This window comes from Notamacropus eugenii, chromosome 1 (assembly GCF_028372415.1).
Source record: "Notamacropus eugenii isolate mMacEug1 chromosome 1, mMacEug1.pri_v2, whole genome shotgun sequence".
NCBI classification, from domain to species: Eukaryota; Metazoa; Chordata; class Mammalia; order Diprotodontia; family Macropodidae; genus Notamacropus; species Notamacropus eugenii.
In genome coordinates, this window is record NC_092872.1 from 727,248,811 (window position 1) to 727,261,032 (window position 12,222).

Consider the following 12,222-nt stretch of genomic DNA (forward strand, 5'->3'; position numbering starts at 1 on the left):
GAGTCAGGAAGACTCATCTTCCTGAGGTCAAATCTGGCCTCAGGCACTTCCTCGATGTGTGACCTTGGTCAGGTCACTTAACTCTGCTTAACCCCAGTTTCCTCATTTGTAAAATGAGCTGGAGGAGGAAATGGCAAATCACTCCAGTATCTCTGCCAGAGTTGGACGCAACTGAAAGCCAGCTAAGCAACAACAACAATGTATCCTGTCACCCGCACTCACATTTCCCTTCTCCCCTCTCTGCCCTGCTTCTCTTCAGAGAGAAGGAGATTTCTGCTCTCTGTTCTTCATCCTCTTATTAGTTTTTCAACTGCCCATAAATCAGTTTCCTTTTAGGCATCATCCCTCTTAGGTTATTGTCAGTTCTTTGAAGGCAGGGACTGACTTTTGCCTCTTTTTGTATCCGTAGCACTTAGCACGGTGCCTGGCCCTTAGTAAGTGCTTAAGAAATGTTTATCAATTGATTGTATTATTCTAATGGACCCTGCTTATTTCTGATACCCTGAATCAGTTCATATAAATCTTCAGATGTTTTTTAACTTAAATCACAATAACAATTGTGTTTCTTAAATCACAATAATTTTTCAAGCTAATTCTTTATTATAAACCCCCAAACATTTGAGTAAATGAATAAAATAAAAAGAAAACCATGCATTTAACCACATACTCCAAAGTATTTAGAGTTTGATGGGAAAAAAAAGTATGTGTCTAAGCTTGGTCCCAATAAAGAAATAAGAAAAGGTAGAGACTTCTTTCTTCTTTAAAGAGGTGGAGGGCAATGGGACACTGTATACATTAGAATTTTTCAATATGTAAGTTGGTTAGTTTCACTGAGCTGTTTTTTTCTTTTTTAAAAAATTCTTGGTTATAAGGGAGTGGAAAGGAGAAAGGTTACACTGGAAAATGTAAGTAATGGAAAAGCAAAAGACAACAAAATAATTTTTAAAAATATATGTAAACTTTAGAAAGTAAGACCAACACATCTTCTTTCCTTCGGTTCCCCATTCGTCTCTGCATCACATACCTACCTACGTGATATTGCAAAAACAGGCATCTAACCAAGTTGCTCCCCTACTCCAGAACATCACTAGTGCTAAGATAAAAAACCCAGATCTCTTTGGCTTTGAAAGTCCCTCACCGTTATCTTTCTAAACTGACTCTAGATGACATGGAATGCTTTAAATTTATCGGTCCATTTGTTCTTCCCTATATGAAATTCTACCTTCCATCTTCAGGCTTTTGTATAGGTTTTCTGTCTGTAATGCTTTGGAAGGTTCCCTTTCTTTACCTGTGCTTTGTGGAATCCCTAGATACACCTTTAAGTCTTAGATTAAATGCCACCTGTGACACAGGGCAGTTAGGTGGCTCATTGGATAGATTGCTTGGGCCTGGAGTCAGGAAGACCTGAATTCAAATCCAGCATCAGATACGAAGTAACATATGACCTTAGGCAAATCATTTAATTTCTGCCTTTCTCAGTTTATTCATCTGTAAGATGGAGATAACAATAGTACCTACCTCCCAGGATTGTTGTGAGGACAGAATGAAATTATATTTATAAAGCACTCAGCACAAAACCTGAAACACAGTAGGTGCTTAATGAAGGCTTCTTTCCTTACTTCCTTGTCTGATCTCCACTAAGGCAGCATTATTTTGTATAGACCTTGTATTTACTTGTCAGTATAACTGATCAATCAATCAATCAATTAAAAAGCATGTATTAAGCCCGTACTATGTGCCAGGTGGGCAGCTGGGTGGCACAGTGGTGCTGGGTCTGAAGTCAGAAAGACTCATCTTCCTAAATTCAAATCTGACCTCAGATACTTCCTAGTTGTGTGATCCTGGGCAAGTCACTTAACCCTGTTTGCCTCAGTTTCCTCATCTGTAAAATGAGCAGGAGATGGAAAATGGCAAACGACTTTAGTATCTCTGCCAAGAAACCCCTAAATGGAGTCATAGGGAGTCAGACATGACTGAACAAATGTTCCAGGAACCATACTAAGCCCTTTATAAATATTATTTAATTTGATCCTCACAACAAACCTGTGACGTAGATAACTTGCCTAGGGTCAAGTGGAAGGTAGTGATTACGGCTGGATTCAGTTTCAGACCCAATATTCTAAGGCCTAGCTGCCTGGTGTGAACTGCTTCGTTTTTTTCTTTCTCTATCCTCGGTTTCTAGCACAGCGTCTAGTATGTAACTGGTGCTTAATAAATGCTTGCTGGTGAAATGAACAGGAATTTTTGTTGGTCCAAGGAACTGTCCTAGATGCTGGATCGCAAAGATTAAAATTGAGGGACAGTTTCTGCCCTCAAAGAGGGCATAAACTTAACTTACATTCTTTGTAGATAGATGTTAGATGCCTGTTAGTATAGTTTCAGAGTTAGGATTTTACCTTATATGGCATTAGGTTTTAAGATATTCTTTTCTGGAAAGCCTTGTATGACATAGTGACTAGAGTGAGCGACCTGGAGTCAGTAAGATCTAGGTTTAATTAAATCTGACCTCAGATTCTGGGCACATCACTTAATCTGCATGCCTCACTTTTCCCCATCTGAAAAAAGGGAATCACTGTGATGAAAAAATAATACAGTGCCTGACAAACCATAAAGTGCTCTATAAATGTTAGCTATCATTATTTAAAATACGTTTTTTAAGAAAAAGTTTTCCCAACTTCCCCATTTGCAAAGATACTACGCACTCCACTTTAAAGTGAGCCATCACTTGCTAAAAAAGATAAAAGAAGACAGGAACAACGGAAGGGTTTAGTAGAACTAGCCAGAAACTCCACTGAGTCCCCAGGATCCCTGGAGAGGCTCCACACCCATAATCTGCTCCCCAGGCCAAGAAATCAGGGAGGGAAATGCATTATATTTACAATGAAAAGAATGTCTCAGGGGACGGTTCTAAGGAGCAACCTGAACCTCAGATGTGTTGTCTTTGGGATTGTTTGTACAGCGTAAGCAATGAGAACTGATGAATGATTGACTAAGGGTGTGCTGCCTGGCCTGGGGCCAGAAAAGTGAGTGGAAGGATAGAATGGAAGAAGGAAAGTGGGGTCTTAAGAGATGAAGTGATGGGTGCCTAGAATTACAGAGCCCAAACAGCCAATGTACAAAGCCGCAGCAGAATTCTTGCCCAATTCCATGTTGGCTCTCATCTAAAAGATGAATCAGGGGCTGATTCCTTCACTGTGAAGGTGACTTGGAAGATTTGGTGGAAGAAAAATCCCAATGGGTCCCTTTAGGATGATTTCCAAAAGGCAAAAAATTTGACTTAATGCCACTTCCAGAACTTTAGGAGTTCAGTAGTTCAGAAGTGGTTGATTGTAGGGATTTCAGCCTCCACTAGATGGTGACAACGACCAGTGAATTCAAGGTACTGTAAGGAAATTTGACAAGGGTTTAAGTGCCTGCTAGATATATTTAAGGCACCGAGGCGCAGAGGACAATACCAGGCTGGATAAGCCATGATCCCTGCTGTCAGGGAGCTTATGATCTAGCAGGGTTATAGGGTCATTGGTGTAGAGTTGGAAGAGTTAGACTCATCAGGTAGGAGGTGAAAACAAAGGATCCCCAAGACATCTAAATTCAGATTACTGAACATTAAATAAGTATAAGGAACAAACTTGGCCAAGGAACCAAGAAGAGCCAATTCGTTTTCCTTCCTGCCTTGAAGAGGTTGATGGGTTATTTTCTTAAACTTTATTCCCCTTCATAATTTTATTTTTTATCATATCATCCATCCAATCTTCAATCATTCTCCATTCATTCATTTACGTACTGGTGGCTGAGGAAGCTAGATGATGCAGTGGATGGTGTTGGACTTGCAAGTCAGGAAGTGCCTCAGACACTTACTAGCTGTGTAATCCTAGGCAAGTCACTTACCCTCTGCTTGCCTTAGTTTCCTCAACTGTAAAATGGGGATAATAATAGCACCTGCCTCCTAAGGTTGTCGTGAGGTTCATGTTTCCTTCCCTGTTTAGTATCCTTTCTGCCAGACTAATGGAGAAGCTACATTTTACCTAGTTCCATCCTGTTTCTGCCCTTCAGCCCAAGCTAGAGCTCCGGCTCTAAAATTCCCTGATCCCAGAGTAAGCAAAGTATCTTGTCTCTGGTTCTCCAGGTCTCACCTTTGAGTTCAGGACGGACAATCCTGAAAGACCCCAAGATAACCTGAATAGCAGGAGTCTACAGGTCATTTCTAGGGAAACGGGGAGGAACAAGCATTTGGTAAGCACTTACTACATATCAGGCACTGTGCTTTGCAAATAGGTCATTTGGTCTGCATAATAACCCTGACACATAGGTGCTATCATTCCCAGTTGAAGAAACTGAGGCAGAAGGAGGCTAAGTATGCTCAGGGTCACACAGCTAGTAAGTGTCTGAGGCCAGATTTGAACTCAAATTTCCCTGAGTCCAGGCCCAGCGCCTTAACCACTGTGCTACCCAAGTGTCTTCTGGCAGAAGCTACTACCCTTTTCCAATGAATCCTCTTAACTATTTGTTTAATATCAATCCTCAACATGTCTTTTGACTTTCCTCACTGGTCACCTTCCCAGTCTACTGGCTGATTACTACTAGCAAGTAATTCAATACTTCCAAACATTAATTTATGTGGAAGACTCCGACAGCAACATTCTGTCTACAGAATTTCCTGGAAAGACAAATGCCATGGAGAAGAACTATCTGTCACATGAGGTCACTTGAGTATTTATTACATATGTTGATGCAGGTGACTTTTAAAAAAAGACTTCTATTCATGGCCAACGTATCCTACGCAAGTAGACAGGCCAGTTTATTAAAATCCCTTTTGGCCTGAGCTAGGGCAAAATCTCAAGAATTAGAGAAGCCCCCAGGGGTTATCTAGTCTAACCGATATCTAGAAAAGAACCCCCATTAACCCAAGTCTTCTGCTTTGAAGACCTTAAACGAGGGGGAGTCCACCACTAATGAGAATGGCCTAATCCATTAATGGACAACTCTAAATAGTTAGGCAATGTTGTATGATGTCATGCCTAAATTGAAACTTTTTCCCTGCCCTTGCTTCCACCCTCTGGACAGGACAGTGAAAGTTCTTCAAATACTTGAAGATGCGATTATGACCCACCAAGTCTTTTTTTCTAACTACCTTTATTTCTTTGGTGAATCATCATAGAGCATGGAGGCTGCCCTCCTCAGAATGCTCTTCAGTGTATCAATGTCCTAAAATCCAGGGCTCAGAACTCTCCCTGTTGGGGTTCAGGATGAAGAAGAATCGTAGAATCTTGGATTTTGACCATTCCTTCAGGGTCTTCCAGTGCAACACTCATTCCTTAATGTAGGGATCCTTCCGTAAGAACAACATCTGCAAAAGACATTCTTGTAGCCAGTGCCTGACTGTCTCTAGTGTGCACAGGCTTACAACTTTGAGGGATCAGCCTGTTTTATTGTTAGAATAAAGCTCTGTTGGCTGAGCCAAGATCTGCCTTCCTTGAACTTGTAGCCCCTGGTCCTAGGCAGAATATTTTTGGTCTCTTTTCCAAAGGACAGAACATTAAATATCTGGAGGTAGCTATCATGGCCCTCCAACTCCCAAGTTTTCTCTTGTCTAGGCTAAACAAACACCCCCAATTCAGTACAATTCAATAATGAAGCTAGTACTTATATAGTATATCTAATATAGTATTTCATATAATGTACCCCACTCTCCCCCCAAAATACACCCCAACCCTGTAAGGTAGATATTGTTATTATCCCCATTTTACTGTTAAGGAAACTGAGTTTGAGAGAGATGAAGTGATTTGCCCAGGATCACACAGCTAGTAAGTATCTGAGGTTAGATTTGATCTCAGGTATTCCTGATTCCAAGCCCAGCACTCTAGTCACATACTTAGCCCTATACAAACTCAACACATGATAAATGGAAGGAGAGCATGAGCAGCTGTTGCTGTTTGCCCTTCATAAAGAGGACTGAGGACATCCGCAGGGTGATGTCTTGACTTGTAGGTGAATTGGATTTAAGTGTGGCAGAGCTATGCAAAGTCATCAGCCTCACTGCAGGAAAAAAAACCTGATGTACAAATGGTGTACATCACCATTTGAAGGAATTTCACCATTTCCTTTTGAAGGAAAAAGAGATTCTAAGAATTCTGTGGATGTGAGGAAAGGGTGAATTTCATGAATGGCAGGCAGAAAATACAAAAGCCAGGGAGATTGAAGATCTAGTTTATGTGTGGGACAGCAAAAATGCAACTTTGGGTGGGTCAGAGTATTATAGAAAAGGGAGTGATAAATAATAAGAGTAGAAAGATAGGTTGGAGACAGGTCATAAAAGGCTTAAACAGAGGTACTAACGAAGAAGATCACACCCCAACCCAAGCCAACAAAACACACAAATCCGGTGCACAGATACAAGCCCTGAAAAGACACGCATGAGCGGTCACCATTGCTGCCAAAATAACTCTCAGACTATCCTGGGGAGCAGGGCCTTACTTCTTACACCACACCTGATGAAACTAGATGATCTAGGGCATTTGCCACTTGGAATCCTAGAATTTCAATGCTGGCTGGGAGAGATCATTGGGTTTAATGCCCTCATTACATAGAAGAAACAAACCAGGAGTAAGTGGTGAGCTGACAGGTCTCTGGTCACATATGTAGATCATGGCTGAAGCAGCACCCCCAAGAAACTGATAGGCCTATTGGTTCAACAGGCATTCTGCCAACCTCCAAAGAAGTTAAGGATGGAAAACCTTTCCCAAATACCATTTGGGTAGTGCCAACCAGACTTAACAGGACACCTAATTCCTTAAATGTTACTTACCAATGTGATGGTTTAGCTGAAAGGACAATTTAAAAGTAATTAGGCATTGGAGGAGAGAGTGGGGTACTATGGAAAGAACATTGGATTTGGGTTCATAACCCATCCCCATTACTCATTAGATGGGTGACTTTGAGCAAATCACTTCACTAGTTTCCTTATCTGCAAAATGAGGGTAGTGGGGTTGGACTATATGGCCCCTGCAGTCCCTTTGAGCTCTCAAACTAAGTTTCCATGACCCTCTGTAATCACTACATTATGCACCATTAACATACCCAATTTGCACAAGCAGGTTTCAAGGTGGAGTTGCCAAGGACAACAAATGGAGTACTCCTAGATCCATCGTTCTGGATAGCTGGAGGATGCAACAGCAGGTGTGACCTTGGCAGTCAATTGCTTGTTGCAGAAAGGCATTAGTGACTCTCAGAGGCAGCTCAATGGATGGAGCTTAAATTGTTATATGAATGCTAGTTATATTGTGGTTGACTCATTTTCCCAAACTTGCCCAATTCTTCCTGACTCCATTTGGGGTTTTCTTGGCAAAGATACTAGAATGGTTTACCATTTCTTTCTCCAGCTTATTTTACAGATGAGGAAACTGAGGCAAAAAGAATTAAGTGACTTGCCCAGGGTCACACAGCTAGTAAGTGTCTGATACCAGATTTGAACTCAGGGAGAAGAGTCTTCCTGTTTCCAGTCCCAACACTATCCACTGTGCCACTTAGCTGCCCCATACAATCCCAGCAACCCTGGGAGGTGAATATTATTAACCCAATTTCACAGATTGTCTGTCAGCAAGAGGTTAAGTGACTTGTCCAGGGCCACATTTACAGCACAAATATCTGAGGCAGGACTGGAACCCAGGTTCTCTCGTCAACCAATCTAGCATTTACCACGACACTGCTTAAAACCAGCTCCCATTTCTATGGTACTATTAAGGGTTACAAAATGCGTACAACCACCCTGAGAGGTAGGCGCATCAATTATTGTGGGGGCTGCCCCAGTCACTGAAAACCACCCATCTTCTACTAGGTACTAACCAGTTTTTCTAGGAAGAGACCCAGTCATAGGTCAGGTAAGGAGCTATCCTTTGTCTTAAGGAGAAGATGTCAAGGGGCCACGTATCCCATAGAGGGCAGAGGTTTGGACACACAACATTTCCAAACAAAAGACAACTTTCCAATAAACTAAGCTCATTTAAGGGAGCTGGGCAGGTGGAATGCCACTGAGTAAAGCCATTTAGATTGTCTTGAAAATAAGCAATGGGAAGTCAGGAGTAACCCATGTTCCATGCAGTGGATGTTACAGCTAATAGGCACTGTGTTCTTAAAACAGGTTTTCTATTTTCTTCTTAACTAATCAGATTCTTCACCGAGGACTCTGGAATCCTGGATGCTCATCTAAAAATGGACAATTGTTTGAGAATGTAGGTTCAGTGGTAAATAGAGTGCTGGACTTGAAGTCCGGCATACCTGCAACCCAGCAGTAGAAACTTAATGGCTATATGACCCTGGGAAGTAATTTCTTTTTGCCTCAGTGACCTCATCTATAAAATGGGAATAATAAGAGTACCTGCTTCCCAGGGTAAATTGTTAAGATAAAAATAATAATAAATAGCCAACATTTAGATAGGGCCTGTTACATGCCACGCATTCTGCTGAGTACTTTAGAAATTATCTTATGTGACCCTTGCAACAAAACCTGGGGAAGTAGGTGGTCCTATAATGCCCATTTTACAAATGGGGAAATTGAAGCAAACTGAGGTTAAGTGGATTGCTCAGGGTCACACAGCTAGTATTAAATAACACATATAAAAGTGCTATGCAACCTTAACAGCAATATAAATGCTAGCTCACTTCCTATTTGTCAAAATCAAACACTCAATGAGCAGCTAGGTGGTGCAGTAGAGTGCTACACCTGGAGTTAGGAGGACCTGAGTTCAAATGTGATCTCAGACACTTACCAGCTGTGTGACTCTGGGCAAGTCACTCACTCCTGATTGCCTCCAAAAATGAAAATAAAAAATAACATGAAACGAAAAATAAAACACTCAAGAGACACAAAGAAATTCTAACCATTTCCATGAGATTTGGAAAATTAATCCTGAGGTTATCATTTAATAGTCCCAATTCTGGGGGGTCTCTTGACCCCATCTAGTCAAGGCTTTGAATGTTATCTGGAAGTGTCCACTGGACAAGTGTAGGGAGTACTGACCATGGATCAAGGAATGCCTAGATTGGAGTCTAGCTATGGGACCCTGGGCACATCATCTCACCATTCTCAAGTTCCTCCTCTGTAAAATGCAGATAATAATATTCATAGCAGCCATTCTCAAAGGGCTAGGCTGAGACTCAGAGGAGCTCATGGGACAGCTAGGTGACACCGTGTGTTGTATCATCAAGGTGTACCACTAGGGGAGTAGAATCCTGGGCTTGGAATCAGGAAGACCTGAGTTCAAATCCTGCCCTAGACTCTTACTAGCCGTGTGATCCTTTGCAAACACTTAATTGTCTCACTCTCAGTTCCCACATATATATATGGGGATAATAATAGTATAATAATAGCATCTATTTTCCAGGGTGGGAGTAAGGATAAAAATGAGATATTTATAAAATGCCTCACAAATCTGAAAGTGCTATGTAAATGCTTATTATTAATGTAAACACATAAACAAAATACTGACTGATTAAGTAAAATATATAACGTTCTATATTATAACTCTTCAGTTGCGATTAAGTTTTCTTTCAGCCTTGTCTGACTTTTTATGACTCTTTTTGGGGTTTTCTTGGCAGACGTACTGGAATGAATGGTTTGCCATCTCCTCTCCAGCTCATTTTATAGATGAGAAAACTGAGACAAATAGTGTAAAATGACTTGCCCAGAGTCACATAGCTGGCAAGTGTCTAAAGCTAGATTTGAACTCAAGTCCTCCTGAATCCAGGCCTGGCACTCTATCCATTGTGCCATCTATCTGCCCCAGTGATTATATAAATAGAAATAATCCTATATAAAATATAATATAAGCTCTGCAAGGACAGGGACAATTACATTTCTGTCTTTGGAGTCATAGCTCTAGATCATCCACCAGCCCCAAAACATACACATACACACACACACACACACACACACACACACACACAAACACTTCAGATTTAATTGTTATACAGCTTCTGATGAAGAGATTCCTTCCACCAAGGGCAGATGAAGAATTTAGAATCTTTTAGTGTTCCGGGTTGGGGGGGGGGGGAGGAGGAGGGGCAGGCAATGCAATGAGGAGCTGACATGTCTCGGATTATCTAAGTACCATGTGTTTGAATGGGACTTGGAACAAGGTCTTGAGGAAGTCAGATGGTTATCTAATAAGCTTTGCTGCCCATCACAGAGCAGATAGTTAATAAATATTTCTTGAATTAAGTTTTATGTATGTATATGTGTATGTATATATGTGTGTATGTGTACATATACATATATGCATACATGTATATGTATATATATATATATATATATATATATATATATATATATATATATATATATATATATATATATATATATATATACACACACACATAAAGCATGTTGGGAACTTGGGAGCATTCCACCAATTTCATCTATGATTGTTACCTTTGTTTTCGGCACAGCTAGGTAGCATTTTACAAAATGCAAACACAGATTTACCAACAGCAACCAAAAGCTTTAGCCCCTTATGAGCTGACAACGAAAAGCACCAAGCTGCCCCATGAGCTGAATGCTCCGGGATGCCCTTTACAATGATACTAAAACATAAGGGAGAAGGGGGAGTGGACTGGAAAAATTGTGTGGAAAAGCACGAGTAGCTGACTTTATGGCCTTCCGAATTATTTTGTATGAGCATTCTTGTGTTACAGGGAAGACCTGGGAGACGGCCTTAGCCTGAGACAACGATCTCAAGAGTTATGCCCTCATCTCAGCCGATTCTGCACCCGTGGCAAAGCTGAGCCCCCTTCACTCAGAGCCCAGGGCAGTTTCCTTGTTTCATTCAAGGGGAAAGAAGGCAGTAAAATCCAGCCTTGGCAGAGAGACCCAGTGGACAGGGAGAGAATGACCCCACACTCAGTGCCATGAATTCTCTGGGACTTGGCACAGGATGGGAATGAGGTATCCTGCTCCACTCCAGAGGGAGATTAGGGGAAGGACCCTAAACGTGTTCATTGAGTTTCAAAAACTGAATTTGGCACTAGTGACAACCAGTGTAATTAGGTCCTATCAGGGCAGTTAGGTAGTAGAATAAACTTGACATTACAAAGACAGGAGTTCAGACACTTGCTGGTTCAGTGACTATGGTCAAGTGGCTTAACCTCTTCCAGTCTCAGTTTCCCCATCTGCAAAAAGGCAGTAATAAGAACAGCTCTCTCACAGGGCAATATATGCATCAAATTAAATGACACACATGAAGTGCTTTGTAAATCTTCAGTGCTTTATGAGTGTTAATTGTTATTAGTCCTGGCCAATCATTGGCCTTCTTGGTTCCTTTCATGTTGGGTCCCAGTCCTGCTCCTCAATAATCCTCTCTCCTCAGGCTTTTTATGGACTTTTACAATCTGGTCCTAACCCACTTTTTCAGCCTTATTACTCCCTACTCGCTCACTCTTAGGCAAATTGCCCTTCCTCTTCCTCACACTCACCACTCCATTTCCCACCTATGCACCTTTGTACATGCTGTTTCCCACACCTGGAACTTCCTCCTTACCTCCATCTCTTAGGGTTCTTAATCTTTAGCTTCCTTCGTGCCGTCTTCTACAAGAAGCCTTTCTTCATCCTTCTTCTCTTCTTCAGTAGTACCTTTCTCCCAGAAACTATCTATAACTTTACATCCATACTGATGCTAACCTCCCTAACCACTCAACTCTATGGTCTCCTTAAATTCTATGATGTACTCTGTCATTCCTCCTTAGCCACACAGAGGGATGGTCACACCCAGGATATCTGCCCGTCAGTCTTTTCATTCTCTTTATGACTCCAATTGGGGTTTTCTTGGCAATGATGCTGGAGTAGTTTGTCATTTTCATTTCCAGCTCATTTGACAGACAAGGAAACTGAGGCACACAGGGTTATGTGACCTGCCCAGGGTCACATAGCTAGTAAGTGAGACTGGACTTAAACTCAGGAACATGAGTTTTCCTTGATTCCAAGTCCTGTGCTCTGTGTACTATGGCGTCACCTAGCCGCCCACCTAGGATATCAAATACAAGTGTCATTTCCTTAATCAAAAACTGACATTTCCCATATCTTACCATCATCTCCTGTGACTCTGTCTTTGGATCTTTCACTCCTCCTAAACCCATTGTTCAGGCTCATGGAGACCTCCAATCCAATGTTCTCAGAACATTACTCCTGCTCTCCCTTCCTTTTCCCTCCCTTTCGATCCTAATGAAGTAATT

The 12,222-nt window shown here is 41.5% G+C and overlaps 1 protein-coding gene across 2 annotated transcripts in view; it reads right to left on the bottom strand.

The window, feature by feature from the left end:
• The window catches only part of TCF7L1 (transcription factor 7 like 1), a 224,833-nt gene that overhangs the window by 15,607 nt on the left and 197,004 nt on the right, over positions 1 to 12,222 (bottom strand). The gene's annotated exons all lie outside the window — the stretch shown is intronic.